A 27574-nucleotide genomic window follows, 5' to 3' on the forward strand; every position below is an offset into this window, starting at 1 on the left:
GCATAGGCGATAAAATGAACATAATTTGACTAAATAACAACCTAGGGGACTACGATAACCATCTACAGAGCGTAAAAATCCAAAATGGGGCCTAGAGGTCTACTGGTCTGGGCGTTGTTCTGAAAAAATATCTATAGTCACGTTCGTTAGAAAACTCACTAAAAGGCAGCATCTTGCATCCATTTAATTGAAGCACGTGGGTTCTGTTGTGGATAATAAACAGACCTGGGTTCCCAGAACCTATGTGTACCTCAAGACCATTTTTCAAAATTTGTGGACAGAAGACCTCTGGGAGGAACTCAAGAGCTACTGCAAGAAGGTCCTTAAATCCATAGGTACAAAGTCACTCATTCATGCACTCAACAAATGTTTACTGATCAAGTATTATGTGCCCATACTGTACTTGGCACTGAGTAGGGTGTTCTGAATAAATAATATGTCAATATATAATATGCACTATATTAGACAGCCATGATTTTAAAAAGCAGGGTATAATGGAAAACCACTGAAGGGTTTTAAGTAACAACGCCATAATCCATTCTAGTTTTTAAAAATGCACATGTATGCTCTCAATCAATGGATAACATTGTGTATCAGCTTTCAAAATGTCTATCCTTGTATCTGAAAAAATTACTAACTAATGCCTAACTATGTATATGGTTATAAATATATTTGTATATACATATGCATGTATATATGATGACTCAGTGGGAATTTAGAAAAGAAAAACAAATAAAATGGAGTGAAATATTAGGAAAGGCATAGGTATACGTATTTATGTATGTATATGTACATATACATGTATTTTAATAAATATTTTTAAGTAAAATAATTTTCTTAATATAAACATATATTTTTGTAGCCCTATCTTCTCATGTTCAAAAGTAGGAAGTTAGGGGTCCTGAGAAAAAAGGTAAAGATCAAGCTATCTTCTGTGATATCTGACTTTGTACTGCCACAACCTCAAGTCCAAACACCCCCATCTGACTGTGCAAACTTTCTCGAATCCAGCCTCACCCATAGGCTGATGTAACAGAGATGTCTGTTAGTGTATCCATAAAATCGTTCTCTCTCCTGTTTGACTGCAACTGGACCTGAGGAAGGTCCTAATCTGAGGAAAAAATCAGTAGGCTTGTCTTATGAGAAAAGATAAGCCAGACCAATAAGGTTCCTTTCTCAGGGTTTTGGAACTGGGACACTGAGAAACTGGGCTGGTTTAAACACTGGGAACAATATTAAAAGTCGAGGTCACCATGCCCATGAGAGTATGTCTGTTCCTCACTCAAAACTCCTTCACTAGGACACCCACTTACTGTACTGATCTTTTGGCTGTAACCCAACTCCAACTATCTGAGGAAATTAAAATGGATTGGCTCATGAAATCTAAAAGTCCAAAGTTTCCTTCAGACACCACTGGATCCAGATACTTTTTTAAAATGTCCAGTCTCATTCTCTGTTTTCTCTCTTTCCCTCTCTCCTGCTTTTCACTATATGTTGTTTCATTCTCAGATTCTCTCTTCCTGGTGGTCCCCCAAAGCTTCAAGCTTCCTCTTTTTGCAACTATCAATCTGAGCAGGAAAACTCTTCCGGAGCTGAGTCTCAATGGCTACCTCTGTGCCACGTGCCAACTCCTGGTCCAATCATTTGCTCAAGTGGACAAAACTCCCTAATTGGCCCAGCCTGTGGCACAGTCCACTCCTGAAGCTAGGGGAAGTATAAGCCCATCCAAACCATACAGATTGAGTGGGAGGGACTGTTTACTAAAGGAAGATTGAGGTGATACCAGGACCAGAGGAAATGGATGCCAGAGGGCAAAAATAACAGATGTCTGCTACTCCAGGCCAAGCTCATCTCCCACAACTCCTCCATATGGATATCTTTGAGTTGTAGGTCAGTCTTCTCACACCCCCATCAAAACAAAATTATTCTCATCTCTGCAAACTTTCACAGGACCCCCTCCTTCCTGATTTTTTTATACTTTACTCATCTTTCAAAGTCCAGTTCCAGTCCTAATTTCTCCATAAAATTTCCCCTTATTCCAGCAAACTGGTAGCTTCCTTCTCTCATTTCCTATAGCACATACAAGCCACACGGAACCTCCGATAATACCAAATAACATTTGAAGGTCCAGTGGACCCTCAAAATTTGGGAATTTGCTTGCTCAATAATCTTCACTGTAAACTCATTACTGGTAGGGTTTTCATGGTCATCTGTGGATGTGTGCAGAGCAACAAGGTTTCTGCGCCACCCTCAAGCACATCCCAGCTGTGGTCAATCAAGGCAATGCTCTGTCTCCTCCTTCCAACTCCCATGCTGTAAACAACTGTCCTTTGTAGCTACTTAGTACCATTTTCATTTCTAGTTTTTGCCTTTTTGTGGGTTCTGGTGGTGATGGTGGTGGTGATTTCTCTGTTTAAAATGGCCCCAAGCCCAGTGCCAAAGTGCTGTTTAGTGTTCCAAGCACAAGAAGGCTGTGATGTATGTTAAATGAGCTTTGTCACAGCCAAGAGTCGTTCCATGTTAATGAGTCAGTAACATATATTAAATACGGTGTTTTTAAACAGAAACACACATAAAACAAGGTTATGCATGGATGAGTAAACAAAATGTTGTAATCAGAGGCTTGCAGGAACCTAACTCTGTATTTCTCCAGAAGCAATGGTTCAGGATTCACTAATTCAGTGAACTGCAGTGACTTGATAGAACATAAGTAGCACAAATAATAAGAATCAACTCTGTGTATAAATTTTATAAAATGTTATTGTATAAATAAAATCCATTCAATTTTATACTCTTGGACTCTTCCACAAATGTTTTGTGTGCTTTGTCTTTTCCAGCCACATTGCAAACTCCTTTAGAACTCACAGCACGTGGGTTCTGCATGCAGCAAGACACATGGCAGGTACTTCAAAACTGACTGATTCATGGATATATTGGTCAGTTACAGAACCCCCATCAATTCAACTCATCCTATTGTTTCCATTCAAAAAACTTCAAAAGTGTAGTCTACTATGTTACTGTTTATAGTCTCTCCCATCTGAGCGTGTTGTAGATCTATTCAAATATGATATTAATCCCAAACCATTTTTCATTTTAATAGCAAAGGGGAGTGAAAGAGGCAAGAGAATTCAGGACTGAAACCAAGTTCTTCATCCTTGGAAGACAGAGGTTTGCATGTTTTATGTCTCAGCGGTGACAGACCACTGCTGCTGAAAGGACATCCCTCTCTCTGGTACCCCTGAGAATCATGGCACACACCTGTCTCTCTAGCTTATCACTGTCTTTGGCAGACCTTGCCAAACAAGGTGCCACATACTGCCCTATGCACCAGAACCTTGTCGGCAATAAGGCAGAGGTATTTTATTAAACAAAAAAATGCTTCCTTGATCTGACTTTTGTGCTCTCATAAGAAGCTGGTTTGTTTTTTGGGCTTTTACTTTTGACCAACCTTGGCTTTATTAATCGGCACTGGAAGTGGACTTTTATATGTATGTTCTGTTTCAGTTGAAGGAAGAAGTAAAATTGATGTCAGAGAAAAAATAAAAAAGGTAAGGGGAGATTAGTGAAAAAGCTTCTGAAAATTATACAATATATGTAGTTCACCTAAGAAAAGGTTCACCTGGGATCCTTTCCGCTGGTAGCTCTGAGCTACAGGGAAAATTTGGTAGGCTTCTCAGAACCCTAGTTTCCCTTCCAAAAAATCCCAGGAGTTTAGACTAGATGATGACGATGATGATGATGATGATAACTTTTACTGGACATTTACTAGAAGGACACTTTACATACGTAACTTCATTTAATCTTCAAAATATTCATACAAAGTAGATGCTATTATCATCCCCATTTTACCAAGGAAGTTGCATTTCAGAGAGGTGCAGTGTGGCTGGGTGATGAATTTGTTCACACGAACGCGAAGTCATGATTTGAATCCAGGCAACTTAACTCCCTTAACCACTTGTCTATACTGCCTGATTAATGTCTAAGGTCTCTTTATTCTCAAACATTCTATGCTAATTCCCCAAATTTCTCCCTTTCGTCAATCAAGGTCCTGGGTCTAAGACCCTGGCCTGTTTAAGTTGGACAAGATGACATATATAAATTTGAACTGGAGAAAAGGGAATATAGAGAGGAGGAAGAAAGGGTAGGAAAATTCTGGAGCTCAAACTCCCTAATGGTCTTAGAAACTCTATAATCCATCCTACTAATCCAGTTTTAATTACATCAATAAGTAGATAGGGCCTGGACTATTTTTCAAGACAGAGCATAATGTGTGGGTAATTCTTCACACTACTTCTTCCTTTTTAAAAATCCTACAAGAACTTCTGGAACTTATTAGTGTGAACAAATCAAACAAATCTTTTTTTTTTTTTTTTAATAATGCAGTATCCTTATAATAAGATTTAAAGGGATGGTCTGTGAAGGTTGGGGATCCTGCAGATATGTCCTGGGAATTCTCCTGGCAGTTCACAGTCGGCTAAGCCCCTGACTTCAGCCAAAGGCAGAGTCAAACCACCCATGAAGAAAAAGAGGAGCTTGGGCCCAGCTGCCTGTTAGAACGAGGCACAGGACCCCCACCCACGGTACCGACAAGAGATTAATCCATAAATCAGAAGCAAGTTTAATTTTTAAAAAGTATGAATGAAAGACCTACTTGTAGCAGAAGAGCTGCCTCATCAGGAAATTATGGCATAAATGTCATCAGCGAAGGCTCCCCCAGGCCCCCCAGGGAGGCGGGTGACAGTGGTCAGCCGCTGTTGGCACCTGATAGCACACGCCACGATGAACCTCTGACCACTGTCCACTGCTTAGAGAGGCTCGCCAGCAACTAAAATTAGACTGGCCTCTATTCCAAGCCTAGGGCTCCTTCATGGCTGACTTTCTTTTGTAAGAGTCTGTGATGGTGGCTTGTTTGATTTAAAGAAAATCAATGAAGAGTTACATGAGAAGGAAAGAAACAGAAGATCAGGTATTCCCAGGTTAAGATAAAAGTCCAAATAAAGGGCACTGCGCACACACTCTCTCACTCTCTCTCTCTTCCTCAAAGCAAAGAGAACGAGAGGCCTTTGAGGTAAAGTGGAAACTGTTTTGTTGGAGAGGTAGCATTTTCTTCATCTTTAGAGTATAATCTGATAAGTCTAATCCAGTAAAAATGGCAGTTACACTCAACAGGATGACTGACTCAGGATACAATAGATGGAAAGATATGTGATCACAGAACTCAGCTTTGGGTCCTTGCAGGGACCAAGATCATTATGCGACATGTACTTGCTTCTAACTTCTTCCCCCTCCTGGCAATCATGGGGTTACGCAGGACAAGAAAAGTACCCAAGCAGACTGATCCTCTTCTGCCCTTCCCAGAAAGGGAAACCATGGTGACCTTGGGCACTGACCAGGTGAGACCCCCGCTTTGACTGCACAGTTAGGTTAGCACAATCCAAAAGGTTTTCATAGACAAGAAGATATTTCTCTTCACGCCCGGGCCCCAAAATCCCAAGCATTCCTAGAAGTCACCCACCCACCCTGCCCCGCGTCCTCCATCAGGAACCAAAGCACTTCCATGAGTCTCCTCAAGCCCCTATTGTGTGTGTGTTATTTATGAACTTGGTGTCTTTTCTTTTCAGGGTTTTGGTCCGTAACAGTGCCGTCTATGTTATTTATGATGCAAGAAATAACTTAGACCATGTTAGGAATCTCCCCATTATAGGGACTTTAGAGAGCTACATTTTTCTAGTTATGGTTAAACTACTGCAGTGATAAATCCAATCCTAAGAACACAAGAGGGAATCCACAGGACAGGTGTTACCCATTAGTCACCGTAAGGAAATGCAGGAACAAACGCTGGCTCACAGATGCTTCAGTATCTCTTCCCAAGAGTGGCTGTGGGAGTCTGAAATAGTGAAGGGCGGGGGCAGAAGAGGGGCGGTCTGAAAGCCAGCAAGGAGAAAAGATGGGTAAGGCTATGGTGGGAAGGAGGGGAAGTGATAGGAACAATGTCGGTGTGCCACTACAGTGCAGGGGATGGAAAGTGGGCTCAGAAGTACGTCTATTTCACACCCTCAGCTCACGTGAGCTCTGTGAGGTGCCCCCTCGGGTCTGTGGACAAGTTTCTCCTGTGGACTGGAAATCCACAGCGAAACACCCAGAGAAGTGGCATGCCCAGAACACCAGCTGTGGAAGTCAGTTCTATGGCAATTCCTCTTTTCCTACAATTCAGTTTCTTCATCCATGAAAATCAGAGAACGATTTCCCTTTTCCTCTCTTCATGAGCACAGTAGAGAATTTTTTAACTCAAGAAATATTTATTGAGCACCTATCAAACCTGGGCATGGTGTTAGGCATTGAGATAAAACATGACCACCCACAGGGTAGTCATAATTTAGTGGTGGAAACAGACCCAAAAAAGAGATTATTATAATATAATGTGGGGACTTTCACGATGGAAATATGTAAAGAGTATTGTTACTGGAACGCAGAATTGGAAGGTCCCTAGGGGACACACAGGCATGAAATGACAGAACCTGGACCAGGATTCTTGCTTCTGGTCTCCCGGTGGCTTCAACAACTTCCACGTGCCTCCCTGTGTCCAAGAAGGACAGGAGAACTTGATGCCACTCAGAATTCGTGACTCACTGGGACAGAAGTCAGACTTTGTTCAAACAACTTCAGAGCACAGAGATTATTTCAATAAAAATGATTAAAACTCCTTAAGAATAAGTCTCAAATACCTCAGGTACGAAGTACACATATGTTCAGGGAATACACACTGTCAGGTTGGCCCACATTCGGAAGACACGGCCCTCAATTCAGAGTGTGCCGTCCTCCCCCAAATCCTTGAACACCTCCAACAAGAGAGAGCTCAATCCTTCCCAAACGGACTCATTCCCCTTGTCCACAGCCCTTGTTGTTAGGATGTTCATCAGGTTGAGATTTCTAACCAACCATGAGAATGGAAATGTTGTTAGAAACTCATTTATTCATTCTACAAATATTTATTAAACACCCACTCTATGCCATGCACTGTGCTAAGTGCTAAGAATTCAGTGTAAATGTTAATTATTTAAAGCGACTTCACCATAGAGTTCTCGGAGATACCACCTTGTTAGTCTAGCTCCAACTCAGCTGTCTTTGAAGACAGAAAGACTGAATCTCTTTTAGAAGATATGCTTTGGTGAGTCATTCTTAACTTGGTTAATAACAGGGAGCCTCATATTTGTAGCAAAGAGCAAGTGAACATGCACACATTCTTCATGGCGCATACAGTCTAGTCTAGTTGGGGGATAGCCCAACCAAAAATTCAAGTATTGTAATTGAAACTTTGTTAAGAGCCAGGGGAAGGGTAAGTTGCCTCCTACAGGTCTGAACATGTGGGCATATCTGATAGGGCATAAAGATGCGCTCTGCACAGCTGCTTCCTTCACACTGACTCCTTTAAGGAACCCCCCACTCATTGTTCTCCTTGGTTCCTCCACAGCACTGCTTACAATTTGCCATTATCTATGCATCTCACCCTCTGCACCTTGAGAACATAGGCCATATCTAGTTTGTCCACCACCAAATCTTCATCCCCTGGTGTTACACAATGTGCTGTGAAGCACTTACTACTATCTCCATTTTACAAAAGATGAAACCAGGATTCAGCCACAGATGTGGGTGGTGGAGTACCAGTGAAAGTTGATCCAGGTCTGCCTGATACCAAAGCCTTGCTCTCAACCACTATGCTGTCCTTGACTCAACTGACGATTCTCTCTAAGCTGGTGCATCTGGTTGTTTGTTTGTTTGTTTTGGCTGTACCACGCAGCACGTGGGATCTTAGGTCCCCGACCAGGGATCCAACCCTTGTCCCCTGCATTGGAAGTGGGGAGCCTTAACCACTGTACCGCCAGGGAAATCCCTGGTGTATCTGTCATGAGATTAGTTAGGCTGATTTAACCAAAATACTAAAACTAGCAGTGGCTTAGTTTTAACCGACCAGAAGTCTGTTTCTCTCTCATGTGAAAATCTACGGTAGGTATAGTGGCTCCACGTTCATACTGGCACTTGGGCTCTTTCTCTTTAGATGCTTTGCCATCCTTGGCAAAGTTCATACTGGCTTCCATCACATGAGCCAATATGGCCAATGCTGCTTTCATCTTCACCTTCACATCCAGGCAGTAGGAAGGGAAGAAAGGAAAGTAGAGGGCATGTCCCCTTCCTTTAAGGACAGGAGCTAGAAGTCATGCACATCACTTCTGCCCACATCTCACTAGCCAGATCTTAGTCACATAGCCATGCTTGACTGCAAGGAAAGCTGGGAAATGAATACCAGGAAGTGAGGTACCCAGCTAAAAATTTTGGTTAAATGGGAAAGGCAGAATGGCTATCTCCAAAACCTGGCTTTAGGAGTCATGAGTTTCCATTAATAAGGCAGTGAGAGAAGTCACAGCGAAGTAGAAGGGGATAAAAGAAAGAAGTTTAAAAGGAGGCAGAAACATCAGCTACTAAGCTCAACTCCTTCTCTTCCAGGAGTCTCTACCCACTTTAGTCTTCTAAGCTCCTTCCCCTGATGCTTTATTTCTGGAACAGGATCCCTGATTCCCTGATTCTCATGAACCCTTAAACTGAAGGATATTATGGTTTCCTGTTCTATGGGCTCAATTTTCTAGATTATACCCTTCGAGTTTAGTGAATAAAGGAAGAGTACTGAAGGGAAATAGAGCCCACTTTTTGGATGCAGAATAACCTTGAGAACTGTGATACCCAAGAGTAACTGATGTTTGCGTTTATGTCTTACATGGGGAAAAAGTGGAAATTGGGCTTCCCTTCCTTAAATATCTCCTCCCAAATGTACTAGAAAAGAAATACCCCTTAATCTCTTTACCTTGTTTTAAATTCTCATATATTTTCATTAAAAATTAAGATTTTTTACAAAAGCAAACTTCAATGTATAGGGTACGATGTTTTAAAATACAATTTTGCGTAATTTCTTAATTACACAAAAAATTACCCCTCTTTGAAACTGATTTATCATGTGCTAAAGGCCTTAAAGAAAGCTGATATCAAACCTTATCAAATCTTTAAAAGTCCGAGGCATTCACATAATAAAAGCAATTTAAAAATATAACAAGTGTAACTAATGGGCTTGAGTGAGGTGTGTAATTATAAATAAACTCTAATTAATTCTTTCCCATTCCTTGGTTATTATCCACAGAAACCCATTTAAGTGAACTCACAAATGATTTTTCTAAGCAAGAAGGAAACACAGCCTATTACGAAAACATGTAGTCCTGCTCCTTTGACCACATTTGGTTGTTAAGATGATAGAATGATTTTGATGAGGTATTTTGGGATCCTAGGCATCTGGAAGGATTGATGAGATATGGAGGGCACACCCTTAGATGACACCCAATGAGCCATACTCTCATATACCCTCCTTTTAAGAGGGCCTGGAACATATGACCCCTCTAACTAACTAGTATGGCAATGGTGAACGGATTTTGCAGATGTAATTAAAAATCTCTCAGCAGTTAAATAAGTTAACCAAAAGGAAGATTATCCTGGGTAGACCTGACCTAATCAGATGAGCCCTTTAAAAGAGGGTCTAGAGGATAGAAACTTCAGCAAAGTGTCTCTCTCTCTGGCTTTAAAGAAACAAATTGACATGAATCCTACAGCTTCAAGGAAACAAATTCTGCAAACAATCTGGGGGAGCTCAGATGCAGATTCATCCCTTGTTGAACCTCCACATGAGAACACAGCCCAGCCAACACTTTGATCTCAGTCTTGTGAAACACTGAGCAGTAACCCAGCCAAGCAGAGCCCAGACTCCTGACCTACAGAAACTGCGAGATAACAAATGGATATTGTTCTAAGCCACTACATTTGTAGTAATTTGTTATACAGCAAAAGAAAACTAATACGCAAGGTGTGCACTCTGCATGTGCCGATGTGCTGAAGGAAAAGAGAGAAGTACAGATTGGAAACAAATTTTTAATCCCTGTGCACTTCCCACCCCCAAAGCTTTTGCTCTTTGACATTGCTTGCCGCTATCCTGCCTTCAGCCTTAAATTAGGTTTCTGCCTATAATTCAATCTTTGGCTCCCTATGAGAAATCTTTTTTATATAAAATTAATATATAAATAAATTTTCTCTTGGAGCAATGCAGTGTGGAACAGAACCTGCCAGGCTCCCTAACGTTCATCACAAAGAAAGATTGCAGAGGGGAGGGGGAAAGCAGAGCTTTATCCTCCACGGGGAAGCAGAGAATTCATAGTGATCTTATTGCAGATGTAAAATTAGGTCAGGGGCTCTATAAACTGATTAAAGTTAATGCTTCACGCTTCCAAGGAAAACAGCCGATACAAAAGGGAATGATCTCTGGCTGAGGATAAGAAGGAAGGAGAGCCCTCTATGTTCATAGGCAGTTCAGCCATGTAGGATGCTTGGCCAAAATGAACATATAGGAAAGGAGCATCCAAAGAACAGCTAGGAAAACTTCTAAAAGCCAAGAGACAGCCTACATTCACATAAACCTAAAATCAGGATGAAAGTGAGTGCACCGGTAGCTTGAGGATCCCGAAGTTCAGGAACTGTGGATCACCCTGCTTCTCCCCCAAGTTAATCCCTATCTGTAGCCTAGCTCTCTGTAACCTTGTGTCTTGACACATATTTTACAGGCAGCTGGGTTTGAAATATTCTGTACTGTGTCCCCCAGAAGTCAATATCTTGCCCGTTCAGGATAACTTCAAAGCTTGGATCAGGAAGCACGAACGACAGTTTTATCCCCAAGACCCTTCTTCAATCCCCATTTTTCTCCACAGTGTTACCCCCATCTTTTTTTTTTTTATTTCATCCTCTTTCCTCTTCACTGATATTTCTTCCTCTTATTCCCACCTCAAAGTTATAGAAAAGCCATCTTTATTTCCCTGATATCCTAGCTTCCCTCCCGCTTCAAGGAAAACACTTTTTAAAATCTTGCCCACATTCTTTGATTTCTCTATGGGTTCCCCAAACAACCCGAGTCACGACCAAAGGGTTAAAAAGACAGATCCTCTATAGCCAGAGTAGTAGCAGCTTTTGCCATGCAGATGTGTCATTTGAATTTTTTTTTAACATCTTTATTGGAGTATAATTGCTTTACAATGTTGTGTTAGTTTCTGCTGTATAACAAAGTGAATCAGCTATATGCTTACATATATCCCCATATCCCCTCCCTCTTGCAGTCTCCCTCCCACCCTCCCTATCCCACCCCTCTAGGTGGTCACAAAGCACCGAGCTGATCTCCCTGTGCTATGCTGCTGCTTCCCACTATCTATTTTACATTTGGTAATGTATACATGTCAATGCTACTCTCTCACTTCATCCCAGCTTACCCTTCCCTCTCCCCATGTCCTCAAGTCCATTCTCTACACCTGCATCTTTATTGCTGTTCTGCCCCTAGGTTCACCAGCATCTTTTTTCTTTTTTTTTTAGATTCCATATATGTGTTAGCATACGGTATTTGTTTTTCTCTTCTGACTTACTTTACTCCGTATGACAGACTCTAGGTCCATCCACCTCACTACAAATAACTCAATTTCGTTTCTTTTTATGGCGAATATTCCACTGTATATATGTGCCTCATCTTCTTTATCCATTCATCTGTCAAGGTAACATCTTACTGAGTTACTAAAACGTCTTGACATTTCTGTTAAAAGTGTATATATGGAGGGCTTCCCTGGTGGCGCAGTGGTTGGGAGTCCGCCTGCCGATGCAGGGGACACGGGTTCGTGCCCCGGTCCGGAAGGATCCCACATGCCGCGGAGCGGCTGGGCCCGTGAGCCATGGCCGCTGAGCCTGCGCGTCCGGAGCCTGTTCTCCGCAACAGCAGAGGCCACAACAGTGAGAGGCCCGTGTACCGCAAGTGTATATATGGAGAAATAACAGCTTGGTAAAGAGTATAGAAATTCTGATCCTAAATACTGATATAACAACGCACGGAGAAAATTACCTGATTTACATACTTGATTTACACAGCATACGAGGAAAAGAAGAGTTGTGGGACTGGGTAAGGCTGAGGGTCACCTGTTGATGGCTTTTGGGCGGAATGCCTCCGTTTAGACTGTAAATCAAACATCAGGGAAGGACACCTGGGACTTGAATCAGTTACGCTTTCATTTCAGTCAGGACCAGAGTCATTCAGTCCACTTTTGGTTCAAGGCCAGTTACCAGTCAAAACTAACTTCGGAAAACACTGTCTAAATTATTTGTTGCACGTAGAGTGGAAAATAACAGGTCTAGCTTGAATTTCACAAAAAACAGTACATTTAGTTTTGGTACAACTCTATGAAAGAAGTTCAATGCCAACTGAGGGCACTTAGTTTTCCTGCATGAGGATGAATGTTCAGAATGGTTTATGGTCACCACCTCAACCTCTTAGCCACACCACTGGCTCTGGCCAGAGGGTCCCATAAAATTGGCTGTTGTGGCTGAACCCTATGGATGGTGCTTACAAGAAGGCCCTAGGGTTACTCTCTGCCCATTTCAGTACAGCTTAAGTTTTCAGGAATTGGAGAGAAAAATAAAAATCAAAGTTCCTGACCCATCTATTCCCTAAAACAGAACTTCTTCACTAACAGCATCATATGAAGTTGGGTAAAAAAGTTCCTCCAATCTCACACCCCTGAAGAAAATCCTTTCTAGAAAAAGCATTAATTTTCAATGTCTCATTAGTCCCCTATGGCAACAGCAGGAATAAAATCTAGTTTTACAGAATTAACTAAAATAAAGTCATACAGCAGAAACTTTCTCAGTTAAGGAAACCCATACCTCTCCTAAGCAACATGCTGGCTCTTCGTACACTATTTTAAGGTATTTTTGACCTTAAAATTTATTTCTCCTCCTAAAATACATGGCTCAGCTAATGCACCAGGGTAACTGCCTATGTATCATCTATCATAGGCCTTAGGCTATGCCTGACCTTTATGGGTGCCACCAAATCCTCCTCCATCCAGGAACGAGGGAGAGCATCTTCCTGACATCGTGCCATTTTCCTGCCTTGTCCATTTCACTCATGCTTCTTTAGCCAACAGCGGATCTCAACCTAGCGAGTACCAATGGGAATAAAGCAGAAACTGAGAAACTGACATGATTCAAAAAGAGCTTGAGTGTCAGGTAAACTGAAGCTTTGGAAAAGATGTATTTGGTGGGAAAAGAGGGAAAGTTGAGAGACATCAGGATGCATAAAAGGGTAAACAGAAATGGAATATGCAGGCAGGATGTCCAAAGCACATACCACTCAAGAGAGGACTAAAGGTCAGAGGCACATGGCTTCCCAGGGCTTGCCCCCTCCTTTTTGTGTCATGCCCAGGTTAGCTGGCAGCAGGGAAAGCTCATGGGAAATGGTCTGATCCAAGAAAGGTGATTTAATTCCAAGCCATTCATAATTATCTCAGACAGAGGAGGCATATGATATTAAGTATATCATGCTATTTGTCAATAATAATAATAATAATGCTTTGCTAAAAATATATTCATCCTTGGCAGACGAACGTTCTTTTTACAACGTAAAGTTATTTGGACTTCAGGAAAAGTAATGAAGATGGACAGAAGGTACTAGAAGCAGCATGTTCTAGAGTATAGGGTATTAGGCTGAGAATCATAAAATTTGGAGATTATCCCTACTTTTTGTTTATTTGATTCTCAGGGTATTTTTAAAGACTAAGAAAGAATAAGCACCTAAGAAGTATTCTTATCCTTACTTTTCCAAAATGGATACAGAGAGACATAATGGATGGTGATATAGGTTCGTTTCCTTAGAATGTTTTCCAAAGCAAATGAGAAAAATATATTACATATTTCCAAGACCATCACCAGATTCCCCATGAATCTACCAACATGCTTTCTCTTTTCTCTTATTTCTTTCAGATTGATTTGAAAATATTTGGTCTGAGTTCTAGACCTGCCACTTATGAGTTATGTGATCTTGGTACAAGTGACTTAACCTTTATAAGGCCCATACTCTCAAAGAGTCAGCTTATAGTATTAACCAGTCAGAGCCCCGGCAGGAAGCAGATGGCACACTCAAAACAAGTAATTGAGGAAAGTTTAATAAAGAGACTAATTATAAAGGTGAGAGCAGGGATTTGGAAAACTAGAAAGAGCACAGCACCTTAATACTAGCAACATCAGGGAGCCACTACTACCCCTAGATCTGAAGTGGCACCGAGAGGGAGTAATTCCTATATCCTAGGAAGAGTAGCTGTACGAAGAATGTGCCAGGGAGAATTGGGGTCTTGGATAAAAGGGTGCAACCAACTACTGGCCACTTCCTGTGAAATAAATACTCCAACCTTGCCTCAGTCCCTCTCTCCAATCTCTTGATCTGGGGTTGCCAAATCCATCTGGGAACAACAAAGCAAGGGATCCCACTGATATGATCCATACCAGTAGGCCTCCTGGGGCACAAAGTACAGTAAGGAAGGGAGGGGAGCAGAGGTGGAAGGGCAAAGAAAAAATATCCAGCAGAACACCTCACAAAGGTCATGAGCCCATCCCCTCTGATGGTCCTCCAGTGTGTCATCCTTCAAATCCAAGCTATACCTGAAATCCATTTCAAGCTTTCAGTAGGAGAGGAGATGGTCACCTTAATCCTTCCTGGGATCCACATTCAAAACAATCTCTCTACAGTTTGCACATAGCCTTGTGCTTGTCTATTTTAACACACACCTGTTGTTTGTTTTATTCCTACCTATGCTATGTATTGATACATGTTATAGAATCACAGAACTTTAGACACAGAATGAAGGTAACAGAATAAATTAGGGATACCAGCTACTCTCCCACTCCAGAAATATTTATTGGGCTGGATTTTATCATCCGTGCCAACTCTAAGTGACTGGTAGTGACTACCTGGGGCATTGTGCTGGGCGAAGCGGAAAGCTGGACCCACACACAATAGGAAACACGTCTCCTGCAGCTGACCAACAGGGAAATTGAAAGCATACATACCTAAGACTACTTTATCTTGTCAAACACAAAAACAGGATGCCTGGTTAAATGTGAATTGCAGATAAACAATGTATAATTTTTAGTACAAATATGTACCCTGCCATATTTGGGGCATATACTTAAAAATTATTTGTTTATATTAAATTCAAATTAAACTGGGCACCCTGTATTTTTATTTGCTAAATCTAGCAAGCCTGGCCCTGACCCTGGATGAGATTCTTGGCCAAACTTGCCACTTGATAGATGGGGCATCTGAGGTCTGCAGATACCAGGAAACTTGCCAGTGTTACACAGCTGGTTATAACAGAATCAGGACTAGAAGCAAAGTTTCTACTGCCTCATGAGGTGACCCATTGTCTTAGATCATAAACTTTCTGAAGATTTCAGTAAACCTGTAAGCTACCTAGCAAACCATCCCAAGCCACCCGGCCTCTAACGAGCTCTTTTAGATCGATTGAAAATATAACCTGGAAAATGTCATAATGACATTTCATAATACTGTTATGTTAGTTTGTAATGTACAGTGTATTACACAAATTCATCCATTGCTTACAGAATTAATAGCGCCATGCTACCATTCTTATTCAAATTTTAATGGGCATGAGCATCTATATTCACTCTCAGGAGTTCCAGATCAGGCAGCTATTTGGTTTTCTATAAAGACAGAAAATCAGTGACAATCTAGAAATCTATCACAGCTAATAAGTGACTTAAAATGTGAAATGAGAATTTCTACCTTTTCAATCACTGAAACTGCTTCTAAAGCTAAAATACATTTAAAGGAACAAATATTTTTGTTGGAGACTTTCTGATATATGAACAAACCAGTTAGCCTACAAATATGCCCAGTGTTGAGGACACAGGAAGACCAGCAAGGTTGCTGTCTGTGACCCCTATGCCTCACAGTCACTCCTTCTCAATCCATGTATTTGGCTTCTGTAGTCAACAGAATCCTCTTGGTGCACACCTACAGCTCCAAAGGCAAAAGATGGCTTAGACAGGTGAATTTAGGAAGTAGTTCCATCATGTTGTTCATAAGAATCATGTAAGCAGATGTTATGATTTGGCACCACCTCTGGTAGGCAGAATAACGATTCCCAGAATTATGTCCAGACCCTAATCCCTGGAAACTGTGAATGTTTTAAGTTACCTAGCACAAGAGAATTAAGGTTGTAGAAGGGATTAAGGTGGCTAATCACCTGACCTTATGATAGAGAGATTATTCTGGATTATTGGGGTGGGCCCAACGTAATCACAAAGGCCCTCAAAAGTGGAAGAGGGAGGCTGCAGTATCAGTGTCGAAGTGATGCAATGGTCGAAAGCCTCCACCAACCGTTGCTGGCTTTGAAAATGGTTGGGGGCCATGAGCAAATGAATGTGGGCAACCCCCGGAAACTGCATAAAGCAAGAAAACAGATTCTCCCCTACAGTTTCCGGAAAGGAATGATTTTAGCCCACTGAGACCCATTTTCCACTTCTGATCTCCAGAACTATAAGATAATAAAAGTGTGTTGCTTTAAGCCACTATGTTTGTGGTAATTTGCTACAGCAGCCATAGAGAAGTAATACAACACCCTTGTAGAATTATCAACAATTATGTAGTAATAAACTGATATTTATCAGTTTATTACTACATAATTTATCAGTTTATTACTACAAAGCATTTAGATAATGATGTCACTCTCAAACATAAGAGTTATAAAAACTAAGATATTGAGATGAACAATGAAAATAAACAAGAATACAACACTGCTATCTGGAACCAATCCAATTGGAAAAGGAGATGAGAACACATGGTTAAGAAACACACAGGCTATTGATCAGCCCAAATCTTGAATTGATAAGAACTGGGTAAAAGCACAAACTGTGCAAAACTGAATGGGGCCGAAGAGACTCCTGCTAACTAGAGCTGAAATGGAAGCCATCAAAGCTAAGGCTGCATGAGAATATAACCAACCACAAACGGAGAGACCCCTTCTGATGATGAATCAGAGGGTGGAGATAGGCCCTGGAAAGATGAAAGACACTGGATAAAGGAAGAGCCAGCAGTGTCTGTGAACAGGGACTGGGAGGATTTGCAAATGCTTCCTGTGCTGCAAAGGCATCTGATTACAGCAATGATGGCATTTAGCTATATTGACCTTGTATAAGAACTCGACTTCCCAAAGATGCATGGCTCTGCAAAGGCAAGTCACCTAAATAACAGGGCCTTGATAGCTAGAGGAAACCTCAGTACAGTTTATACAGCAGATACATCACAGTGTAGTGGCAGCAACAGTGAGAACAGTGGGGTCAAAACCTATTCCCACAGCATACCCATGAAAAAATGAATAGGGTGGGGATGCACATCTCCCAGGGAAAGCCAAAAGAATGAGAAAACCTCAAAGTTCAGCAAAGATCAGGTTCCCTCAATACAAGAATACCCAGAGCAACAGTTGATCAAAACTAATTCCATAATTAGTTTATTTAATTAATCCACTTGTTCTAATCAACCAGGTGAAGAGAAATCGCCTGAACGAATTAATAGATAGACATACATACATACGTACACAAACATACATACACACATACGCAAACATACATACACATGAACGTGAAGTAGATATTGAGAACCATCAAAAAGCAAGATTTACAAAAATCAAAATTGTTTTAGAAAAACCAACATGCAATTAACAAATATTTGCTGAATAAATGAATCTCCAACAGTCAGAACTAACACATGCTTTCAACATGAAGAGGATTAGTAGTTAGGGGTCATAATTTTGAGGGAAAAATGCTCACCAGGAACATAAGTTCCTGTAGGTAGAACTGCAGAAAGTTAGCGACTGCAATAACAAACAGAGGCTTTCTCTATATATGTCATGCTCACATTCTCACACAGAGCAATGGAAGAATGTGAAGTTGTTCTGGAGACCGTTAAAGTTTCCTTCGCAAGAGAAAAGTTTGAAACTCAGCCCTGTCACTACCTAGCCATGTGATTCTTGGCAAGATATGAGTCCATGTTCTCTCTTTTGTAAAATGGAGACAGTACAATAATAATGTATACGAAAGCTCTTTGCAAGTGAGGCATGAGATAAATCATATTATTACTTCACCACAAGACACAATCATGCTACCAAGATTTTAAAGCCACATAATAAAGATCACTTTGGGTTTCAAGTGAAATAATTCTCAACCATAAATATATATCCAATAACATGTTTGAAAATGACCACAAGAAGAACACTTGGCTTGAGTCATAATAGCAAGCCAGAAAACATTGGCCAAATAAATTGGGCATTTCAAAATTTCACAAGATTACTGATGCAAGAGAACTCATTAGACATAACTCCACTATTTAAAATAACACCAAAATGACAGCAAAATCATTCAATATATTGTTCATCCTATAAAAACTGAAGCTTCTCAAAGCAAATTAACTTCCTGTCTTAGAAACTATGTGACCCCCCCCCAATATATTAGTTTGAAATTTCTTGAAGCAAAGAATCTATCCTATTTGACATCTGTTCAGAAGGATGTGCTTTTTTAAATACTTGGAATATTATTTAGAGCATTTAATACTATATAATGTACTAATATAACTAATAGTATATTTAGATATTATATACGTATTAATATATTATATAAAATATTTAACATATTTAATAATATATTAATAATATGCCCTATGGTTATCATTTAAAGGCACATTTACTTGGATTATTTTTTTTTAACTGTCAGTACAAACAACAACAGCAATCTTTACCACACAGTGTCTTCCACTCCTCTCCAGCATCCAACTAACAGCTTCTTCAAATTCCTGAAGGTGCAGAGTATGCTTGAAAATGTCCGAGTAAATATACTGTAAAAATCTGAGTAGGACAGACACAGATACTAGGGGTCATTTTGTTTGTGCAAAAGTTACTTAAATGACAACTTCAAGTAAAAAGGCTCTTCACAGAGGCAGCTAGTGAGATTTCTGCACTTTGGTCTGACAACTAAGACATAGACAGGCACAAGGGGTAGGAGGTGTAATCTGGCAAAATTAAACAACGAGCTCATCTGGAATATGCTTCCATACATACTAGAGGTTCCCTCACCATCAATAGGGCACAAAGGTGGGCAGGGTCAGCGTTGAACAGTCCTGCTTCCTGGTGAGGAAACTAGTGTCCACATAGTATGACATGGGTGAACATGAGAAATGGTGGGTTGAGTAATGAACAAGCAAAGCAGTCCACTGGAAGAAGTTCTCCCTTCTAGTGCAGCTCTCCAGTTGGCTTACCCTATGACCCTTGTGAGTCAACAAACATTACCATCACTAACAGCAAATGAATGTATAATTCATTTATTTAACAAATATTTATCGAGCATCTACTATGTGGCAGGCCTTGTTCTAAGTGCTGCGGTTACAGCAGGGGACAAAAGAGATCAAACCAACAACAGCAGAATCAACAAAAAACAAAAACCTTGCCCTCGTGGAGCTTACTTTCAGATGGAGGTGAGACAGACATTAATAACTGCTTAATGTGACAAGGACACTGAACTATGCCTTACCAATTAGCATGGGAAGAAAGGGGAGTGTGCAAAGAAATAAAAGAGAAGTGACTCCTGACTTCCCCAGTCCCTAGGTGCAAGTAAAATCACATTAAACATGCTATCAAGATAGGCTGTGTTATGAGCCATGCATTTCTGCAGACCTCCATGAGCTGCTGTGTGTCACATGAGCAGCAGCTGTCTTGCACGGTTTTACGAACAAATGAATTTCTGCTTTTTCACTTTATTCTCTCATCAGGGTCTACTTCCACCCTTACTTTAGTGGGCCTAACCATCACCAAATGTTGCAATATCCTCCTTAAGAATACTTCTCCCAGGTGCTCTGCAGAGGAATGCAAGACACAGGGGTTACAAGTCTCCAGTGATGGCCACCCTGAATCCTTAGGTATCTTGAGGCAAGGTTGAGTGTCTTTTTCATGAGTTATCCCAATCCAGAGGAGGAAGGAGACTGAATTATTGGTCCCAATTTTCACTCCTCTGTTAGCAATATGCACCCACACCCTTGCCATGGCCTCACAGAGGCAGAGTGTATTTCTTCCACCCCACTGACATCGGGCTAGGCTATTTGCTTAAGCAATGAGATGTTAGTATGTGTGACGCCAGCAAGGGCTTACAATGTGCTGAAATGAACACAGAGAACCATCCTGCTGACCTGAAGACCTGCAGCACGAAGCCACCTCCAGGCACAAGAGCCACCCCAGCTGACCCACACAGATACAATAAATGGTTCTTCTAAGCCACTGAGTTTTGGGGTAGTTTGCTACAGAGCATATTATGGCAGTAGTTAACTGATTCACCATGTGTGGCAAACATTGTCACGTTGTCACCACATGTGCCCCAAGTGCCCCACTGAGATCAGCTATATCAGTGTGTGTCCGCACTCTTTCTTCTTGGGGCTTAGTAGCGGGTGGGGTGGGAAACGACCACATTATTTGTAAAGCTCCTTCCCACTCCCCATCCCTATGCCTTTGCTCACCTGTTACCTTGTACACAACTATTCTTTCTCCTCTTAGCCAAGAAACAAAATTTCCCCCACAAATAAGTTCATGCAAATTCTCTCAGAAATTGTCGATCCCATCCACCCACTTCCACTTTGGTTTAACCAGGACAATCTTAGTAAATAATTAAAACAGACCTTAACATTTTTGGCCTGCCACAATCTAGCACAACTCTACCTTTCCAGTCATATTTACTACTCTTTCATTTCATCATCCTGAAGGTCCATCCATCATGTTTCCAGTATGGTCCCTTGAGAATCTACATCTTTATGCTGTCAGGATTCTTTGCCCTGCACTGGAAACTCTCCACCTTCTTCTGCCTCTCCTGCCTCACCAAATGCTATCTATCCTTCAAAGTGCAATTCCAGTGCTACCTCCTCCTCCATGTTCAACTTAATCCCACCACATCCTTCCGCTGGGTCCCTGGTTATCCAGCAGTATCACTCTTCCAACTGCCATTATAGGTACATGAGTGTATCTTTCTGCTCCCAATCTAAATCAGTTTATAAAATGTTAGCCTGTTCATTCCCAGCAAGTGTGTATTTCTTTTCCTTATAAATTATATGTAGAGATAAACATTACCTAGTATACCATTATTTACATAATTGAACCCACACAAAATAATAGACATTTTTCAAGGATGAAATAAAATAAATATAAATAGAAGCCCTAACACTTTCTTCTGCTACCCTCAGTGGATTGCCTTGGGCACCCCTTGAGGTAGGCACATTCTGCCATGGAGGCGATCATCCATGAAGCTAGAATCCATGCATGATCCATATTTCAACTCCTCCCCCAGCACAGCTGCTGAATCTAACATAGTGCCCTATATGCAACCGTAGGGGACATAATTATTCACTGGATGGGTGAATGTACAGTTTTCTCCCCTTGCAAGCCAGGACACTATAATATAGAAGATAAAGGACTGGGAATCAGGAGTCTGGTCCCTGAATAGCCGTGTGACCTTGAGCAAGTCACTTGATATTTCTGGGCTTTGGTTTTCTCATTGTGAAAAATATAAGATGATACGATCTCTAAACCTTCTTGGAACTCAAATGTTTAGGGCGCAAAGAGATTGGGGTGATAACACCTCCTGATGGAAAGAGTGAAAAGAAGATCAATTCGTGAAGTCCTCAGAAGAAAGGTGAGGAGAGAATTCAAGCATTTTGAGGATTATTACTGATGAAGCCATAGCCCTACTTTGTCTGGATCCGGCTGGGCCAGGATTTATCCTGGAAAGTTACATGGCTCTGACCCTCTAAGTAAGACACCTTGGGGACTGTGCCTGGCACCATGGCCCCCCTCAGCCCACCCCCCACCCCCAGCAGAGCTGGTCAGATAAACCAAGAATCCAGATGATCAGGGTGTGAGCAAACGAGGCTGCACTGCACAATACTTCAAGCCTGGGCCTGTTTAAAGTAGGGAACTTTCCCCTTTTGCCTGGCTTCGGCATGTCTGGAGAAAGTCTGTGAGGAGCTTTTACCTTTCTCTGAGGCCTCATGCGTGGGCCACAGCCAAAGGCAGATTTCCGGACCTATCAGACCAATTATTTCACAGGACGTAAGTCCTTAGCCCGATGTTCCTTTTATTTCCATTACTATCTCATTCAATCAGCTCCTGAGTATATGACAGGACTGGGCTTTCTTCCCTTGGGAAGGTCCGCCCACTGTCCAGTCCTCATAGCCTGGAAGAATTTTTTTTTTTTTTAACTAATGGCTTCAATACTTTTTCTTTCTTAGCTTTAGCCATGGTTCCTGGTCCTGCCACCCCAGAAGATGGTAACTAATACCTTTCTCTCATTTATATGGTTATCTTGAAGGTATTTACAGACTGTGGTCACTTCCCCCATAGAAGCCTTTCTTTACGGAGACTATAAATACTTCTTCAGTCAGACCACTCACGTTTGCTCTTCCAACATTCGTATCATTTTTGTGGCCTTTCTTTTATTTCCTCTACATTTTATTTCCTTTTTAAACCGAGGATATGTGAACCAGAGCTAACTTTCCAGATGTGGTTAGAATCTTTTCGAATGAGGTAGAACAATGCAATTCCCCACCTCGACCCCCTGGCCTTTAACTCACCTGGTCTTTAGGTTCTAGGTTTATGTGATGTGTATGTGTAAATATGTTTCTAAACTATCTAGGCTAACCCTAAAAAAAAATCTAGTTATTGCTAAATATCAGACACTGTTCTCAGAAAGTTCCTACTTTTGGAGGATCTCAATGCATCTTGAAAATGTGTTTCATTTTACACCCTGGCACTATCTGTGTAGCTCTCAGAGCATCTTTTTCTTAAAATCAGAAGCACTTGCTGTTGGTCTCAGCTCTGGCATCTGGCTATATCCTGATATTCCAGATAAAGGATTCCGGGTCCCTAGACCTATACTGTTCCATGTAGTAACCATAAGCCACATGTGGCTATTTAAAGTTAATTACATTAACCAAGTAATTTAGTTGAAATTAAATTAACTAAAATCAAGTAACATTTAAAATTCAGTTCCTGAGTTTCACTAGCTAAATATCAAGTGCTCAGTCCACAGTGGCTAGTGGCTACCATATTACACAGCACAAATATGGAATATTTGCATCAGCACAGAAAGTTCTAAAGGACACTGCTTCCCCTTCTTTACATTCCATAGACCTCACTAGCAGGCAGTTATTTTTTCTCTCCCTTGTGCTACATTTTCAGTTCTCATCAAACTCTTTCTGTGTCAGTGAAGATGGAGAACAGCTGGTCCCCATCTTCACTCATCTAACACTCACTCACTGAGAACCAACTATGGGCCAGGTCCTGCTCCGGGATCTGGAAATAAACAGTGAAGGAGGCAAAGTCCGGTACTGGCCCGCAGCCCGTGGGTTGGGGACCCCTTCTTTAGAGGTAGAGTGAGTGCAAAGGCCAGGAGGTAAGAAGGATCTTGCCATGTTTGATAAAAGTATAGAAGGCTAATGTGGCTTAGAGAGAAATAAGAAAAAGGAAGAGTGCTAGAAGAAGAGGTGAACCCAGGTTTCATGGGGCCTGAAGCTTATGCAGTTTGGGGGACCCTCTTTAAAATACAGAAAATAAAATTACAAATATGAACTTGATTAAGGACCTCCCAAATCTTGGAAAGGAACTATACAAATGAGGGTCTGTGAAACTTAAACTTCACAGTAAAGCCACTTTCGGTGAAAGAAGATGTCAAAGAGCTAGGTAAGGACCAGATCTTGCAGGGCCTGAGACTATGGTAAGGATGGGAAGCCACAGGGTGGGGTTTTTGGGGGAGAAGGGCTAGGCTCTGATTTATACTGTAAAACCATTTTTGCTTTATACTTTCTATATCTTCTGGGTAAGAAACTGACAAGGGAAACAAGGACAGCGTGGAAAGAGAAAGATCAGTCAAGTAGGAGACAAGAGATGACTGTGCTCACACCAGGGTCAGGGATGGTGTAAACTGGAGTGGTAAGCAGTGGATGGGAGGGCATTTTGAAGGAACAACCTGCAGAATTGCTAAGGGTTTTGATGTGGAAGGTGAGAGAATTCTATATTTGCAGCTAGAGAAACTGATGGGGGCGGGGCACGGCGGGCCAGGGTGGTGAAATTTACCAGGATAGTTAAGCATCAAGTTCCGGGGAGAAAATCAGTTCAACTTGCCCACATTTAAACTGCTTCTCAGGCATTTAAGGAGAACTGTTTAATAGGCACTTGGCTATACACATTTAGAACTCCGAAGAAAGAAGAGGCTTTAACATATAAATTTGAGCATTATCCGTAACCAAATTGTATTTAAAGGTGGATGAAAACACCTAGGGATAGAATGTAGAAAGAGAACAGGATTTAGAGTCAAGTTCCAGGGGACTCCAACGTTCCAGGGTACGACCCTTTTAAAAAGCTGAAAAGATACTAAGCTTTAATTACTCTCTTTGATTCTTTAACTCGTGACTTCATGGGCTGAAAACTTTCCAAATTCAATTTTGTAACAAGTAAGGGTGGACACTGTCTATTTTATTCACTGTGGAATCCCCATGGCCTGGCATGGTGCCGGCGTAAACTCATTAAGTATTTAGTGAAACTTGAGTTTATCCCTCTCGTGGTCCATGCTGCCCTCATGGTCCACGATGGCTTTACAACAGGGACTCCCATGATCCACCATGATTCTTGAGCCTGGTGGCCCAGAGACAGTCTAACAAAGACCTATATGCTCTGTTCTTCCTAAGTATAAACACATGGCTTACCCCTATACCAAATCCAACTTAAATCACTTATCCATTGTGGATGCTGATTCTAGGTAATAAAGATGCTGGTCTATATACACCCTTTAAAGAAACTGCCAGTTGGGGCGTCCCTGGTGGCACAGTGGTTGAGAGTCCACCTGCCGATGAAGGGGACATGGGTTCGTGCCCCGCTCCGGGAAGATCCCACATGCCGCGGAGCGGCTGGGCCCGTGAGCCATGGCCGCTGAGCCTGTGCATCCGGAGCCTGTGCTCCACAATGGGAGAGGCCACAACGGTGAGAGGCCCGCGTACCGCAAAAAAATAAAATAAAATAAAAAATAAAGAAACTGCCAGTTGTGAAGGGAAAGGGCATGCACTGTTGAGTTCCACAGCTCGAGGCATTAATTACATGATGAGAACCTGGGCACCATCACTAAACCACCGACGGTAACTGAGTACAACCTTAGTTTATCAGAACTGGACAATGGTTTATCATAGCTTTTCTGAACAGGAATGGGTTTTCAGTTTGGTAGCATGTGTAACTCTAAGTAAGCAGTATATGTGAATGGATACATTTTTGCTCCAGGATGTGGTTTTCTTGACTTGTCTCAAGGCCTGAGCCATATTAATTGATCCTGATAATATGCAACCCAGAAGTATGTCTTGTAGGATCTGCCTCCAAAATTTATCTCATGGCCATGCACTTCTCCCCATCTCCACTGCTGGTACCCTGGTCTACGACCAGATAGCATCTCAACTGGAACTCTCCAAGAGCCTTCTAAATGGGCCCCTGCTCCATGCTTGCCCCCTTCCTCACTTCTATCCTTTGAGTATAGACACAGCCTGGGGACAAACAAGATTTAAAATGCAAGATTTCCAAAAGTTAATTTTAAAGACACTTCTATGGGAAAGGGCAGTTGAATATATCCTTCTCAAGTTTAGCACCGTCCCTTAAGCTAGGCATCTTCAACCCCGCTTCGCTTACAAAGAATTCTTTAAGGATGTTCAACTGAGGTGTCGTCTGCTTTTCCTTCTTCCTATTAAAAATGGCTCTTGGATGCTTTTATTCTTAGTGATGCCATTCTATTGTAGCACCAATATAGTTACATAAGTGCATCGTTTCATGCTCTATTCACCTTCTGAATCTTTTAACCCGACCTCTCTCAGCTGAGAAAAGAAATATTATGGGTTTAAATCTATCTGCTATCAGCTGCAGCAGGGTAATTCTTACCCTAGGGCCCCAAACCCTCATTTCGGACGTACTAATCCGAACCTCTTTTGGAGGCAATGCTATTTCCTTCACTACCTGGTTTGGCTGTGTGCTGAGCCCCAGTTACATTTAGGCAGTGGAGAGGAAAAATAGGGATATTAACCTCTAACACTGATGAAAATAATAGCCACAATAAAATCGGGATGAAAAACGCAGGGGTAGTAATTATTCTGCTCTACCTTACCCCAGAGGAAACAGCTTTCAGATAGAGCCTTAGGAATTTGTAAAAGGTCCCTTCGTCTGGGGTTTTATAAGGCAGGTGGAAGGGCTATCTGGAGGCAGGGGGAGTTGCCAGGGCCTCAGACAACGTGGCATTAAGTGATGGGGTCCCCAGCAGAATCCCTCTCCTCTCCCTCAATTCTTCAGTGGTTGAAAAATCTGAGGATGCAGGCTCTTGGAACCACTTTCCTCCTCTGTTCTATCTGGCAGCAGCCTAGTGTGGAAAATATACTAGGCTATATTTCAAATAACCTAAACCAACTGGCAAAAAGTACTAAATTCTTGCTTTTGTGTCTGGCTCTTAAATTCCTGCAGACCTGACTTAACAGACAAGAGAGGGTCATAAAACTGAACCTGTGAAACAAAAATAGACCTTTTGGGACTTCTCATACACACACAGCAGGGGTGCCAAAATCGCTTTCATTTTTTCATGTTTCCAATCATGTTGTGCTTCCTCCGTACACTTGTGTGTCTGAGGAGGCATGGGGGAGCAAGCGTCTTTCCAGGCACGGTGTGTGCCACTGAAATGTACGGAACTGCAAGGGCTTAAACTCTCAGGGTCCCATCTTTATGTAAAACAGCATCTCCACCTTGCTACACCCTCTCTATTGCTGTAATTAATTTCAGGCACCTAAGACAGCACATCTCAGTTCTGTGTGCTACTCTAACTGCTGTGGTTTAAAAAGGCTTTATGCTTTGAGGTTTCCTCGTTCAGACATCAAACAATTTAAATCTAAAAAAAAATACACAAGTGCCTTCACACACACAAGTGCCTTCTGGCTACCAATGACAGGGAGTAGCAATAATAAAAAATAATAATAGTAAAAAATATGCAACCACGTTAATGCCAGGGACCTCGGGACGCAATAGACAGAAATGAAATTAGAGGGGAAATCATGATATTGCTGAAGTGCTGGAGTGCTGCTCTCACACTAAGACCAGGGGGATTGGGATAAGGTAAAGTTAATTGCATTTCCAGATGACAAACCTCTCACCTCTGAACTGAATGGCTCTTTATAAAAGCTATCAGTAATAAACTGTAAATCTCAGCCATGATTGCAAATAAAGGTCATCCCTTTCATGCTGCCACTTTCCTGGGCCTTATTACATTCCCGCCTGAACCATTCCCACTTCTTAAGGTGTGCCAGCTGTCCGTATAAGCAATCAGCACGGCTTGCTTTATTTTTTTAAGGCATGACATTATCGGATTTACATCCCTGCACATTGTGCAAACTGAATTGGGCCAGTTCCGTACTCCTGGAAGGGAAGACAGCATCCAGAGGTAGGATTACTCTTCACCTTCTCCCACGAATGTAAAGGAGGTCCTGCATTCCCCTGTTTCGCAACCTAGCACTGCCAGGCTTCGTAAGAAGACACACATCCCATATAACATATCGGGC

The 27574-nt window shown here is 41.7% G+C and overlaps 1 protein-coding gene across 9 annotated transcripts in view; it reads right to left on the reverse strand.

Moving 5' to 3' along the window:
- Positions 1–27574, reverse strand: part of ZFHX3 (zinc finger homeobox 3) — a gene marked incomplete at its 3' end in the record, with an annotated part of 1354624 nt that overhangs the window by 873117 nt on the left and 453933 nt on the right. The window contains exon 1 of one of the 9 annotated variants that reach the window (XM_079907059.1): positions 18710–19651. The exons of the other annotated variants lie outside the window; for them this stretch is intronic. Of the gene's footprint in view, positions 1–18709; positions 19652–27574 lie in introns of those variants that run through there. 9 annotated transcript variants of the gene reach the window in all.

Source organism: Stenella coeruleoalba (assembly GCF_951394435.1).
Source record: "Stenella coeruleoalba genome assembly, chromosome: 20".
Taxonomy (NCBI): domain Eukaryota; kingdom Metazoa; phylum Chordata; class Mammalia; order Artiodactyla; family Delphinidae; genus Stenella; species Stenella coeruleoalba.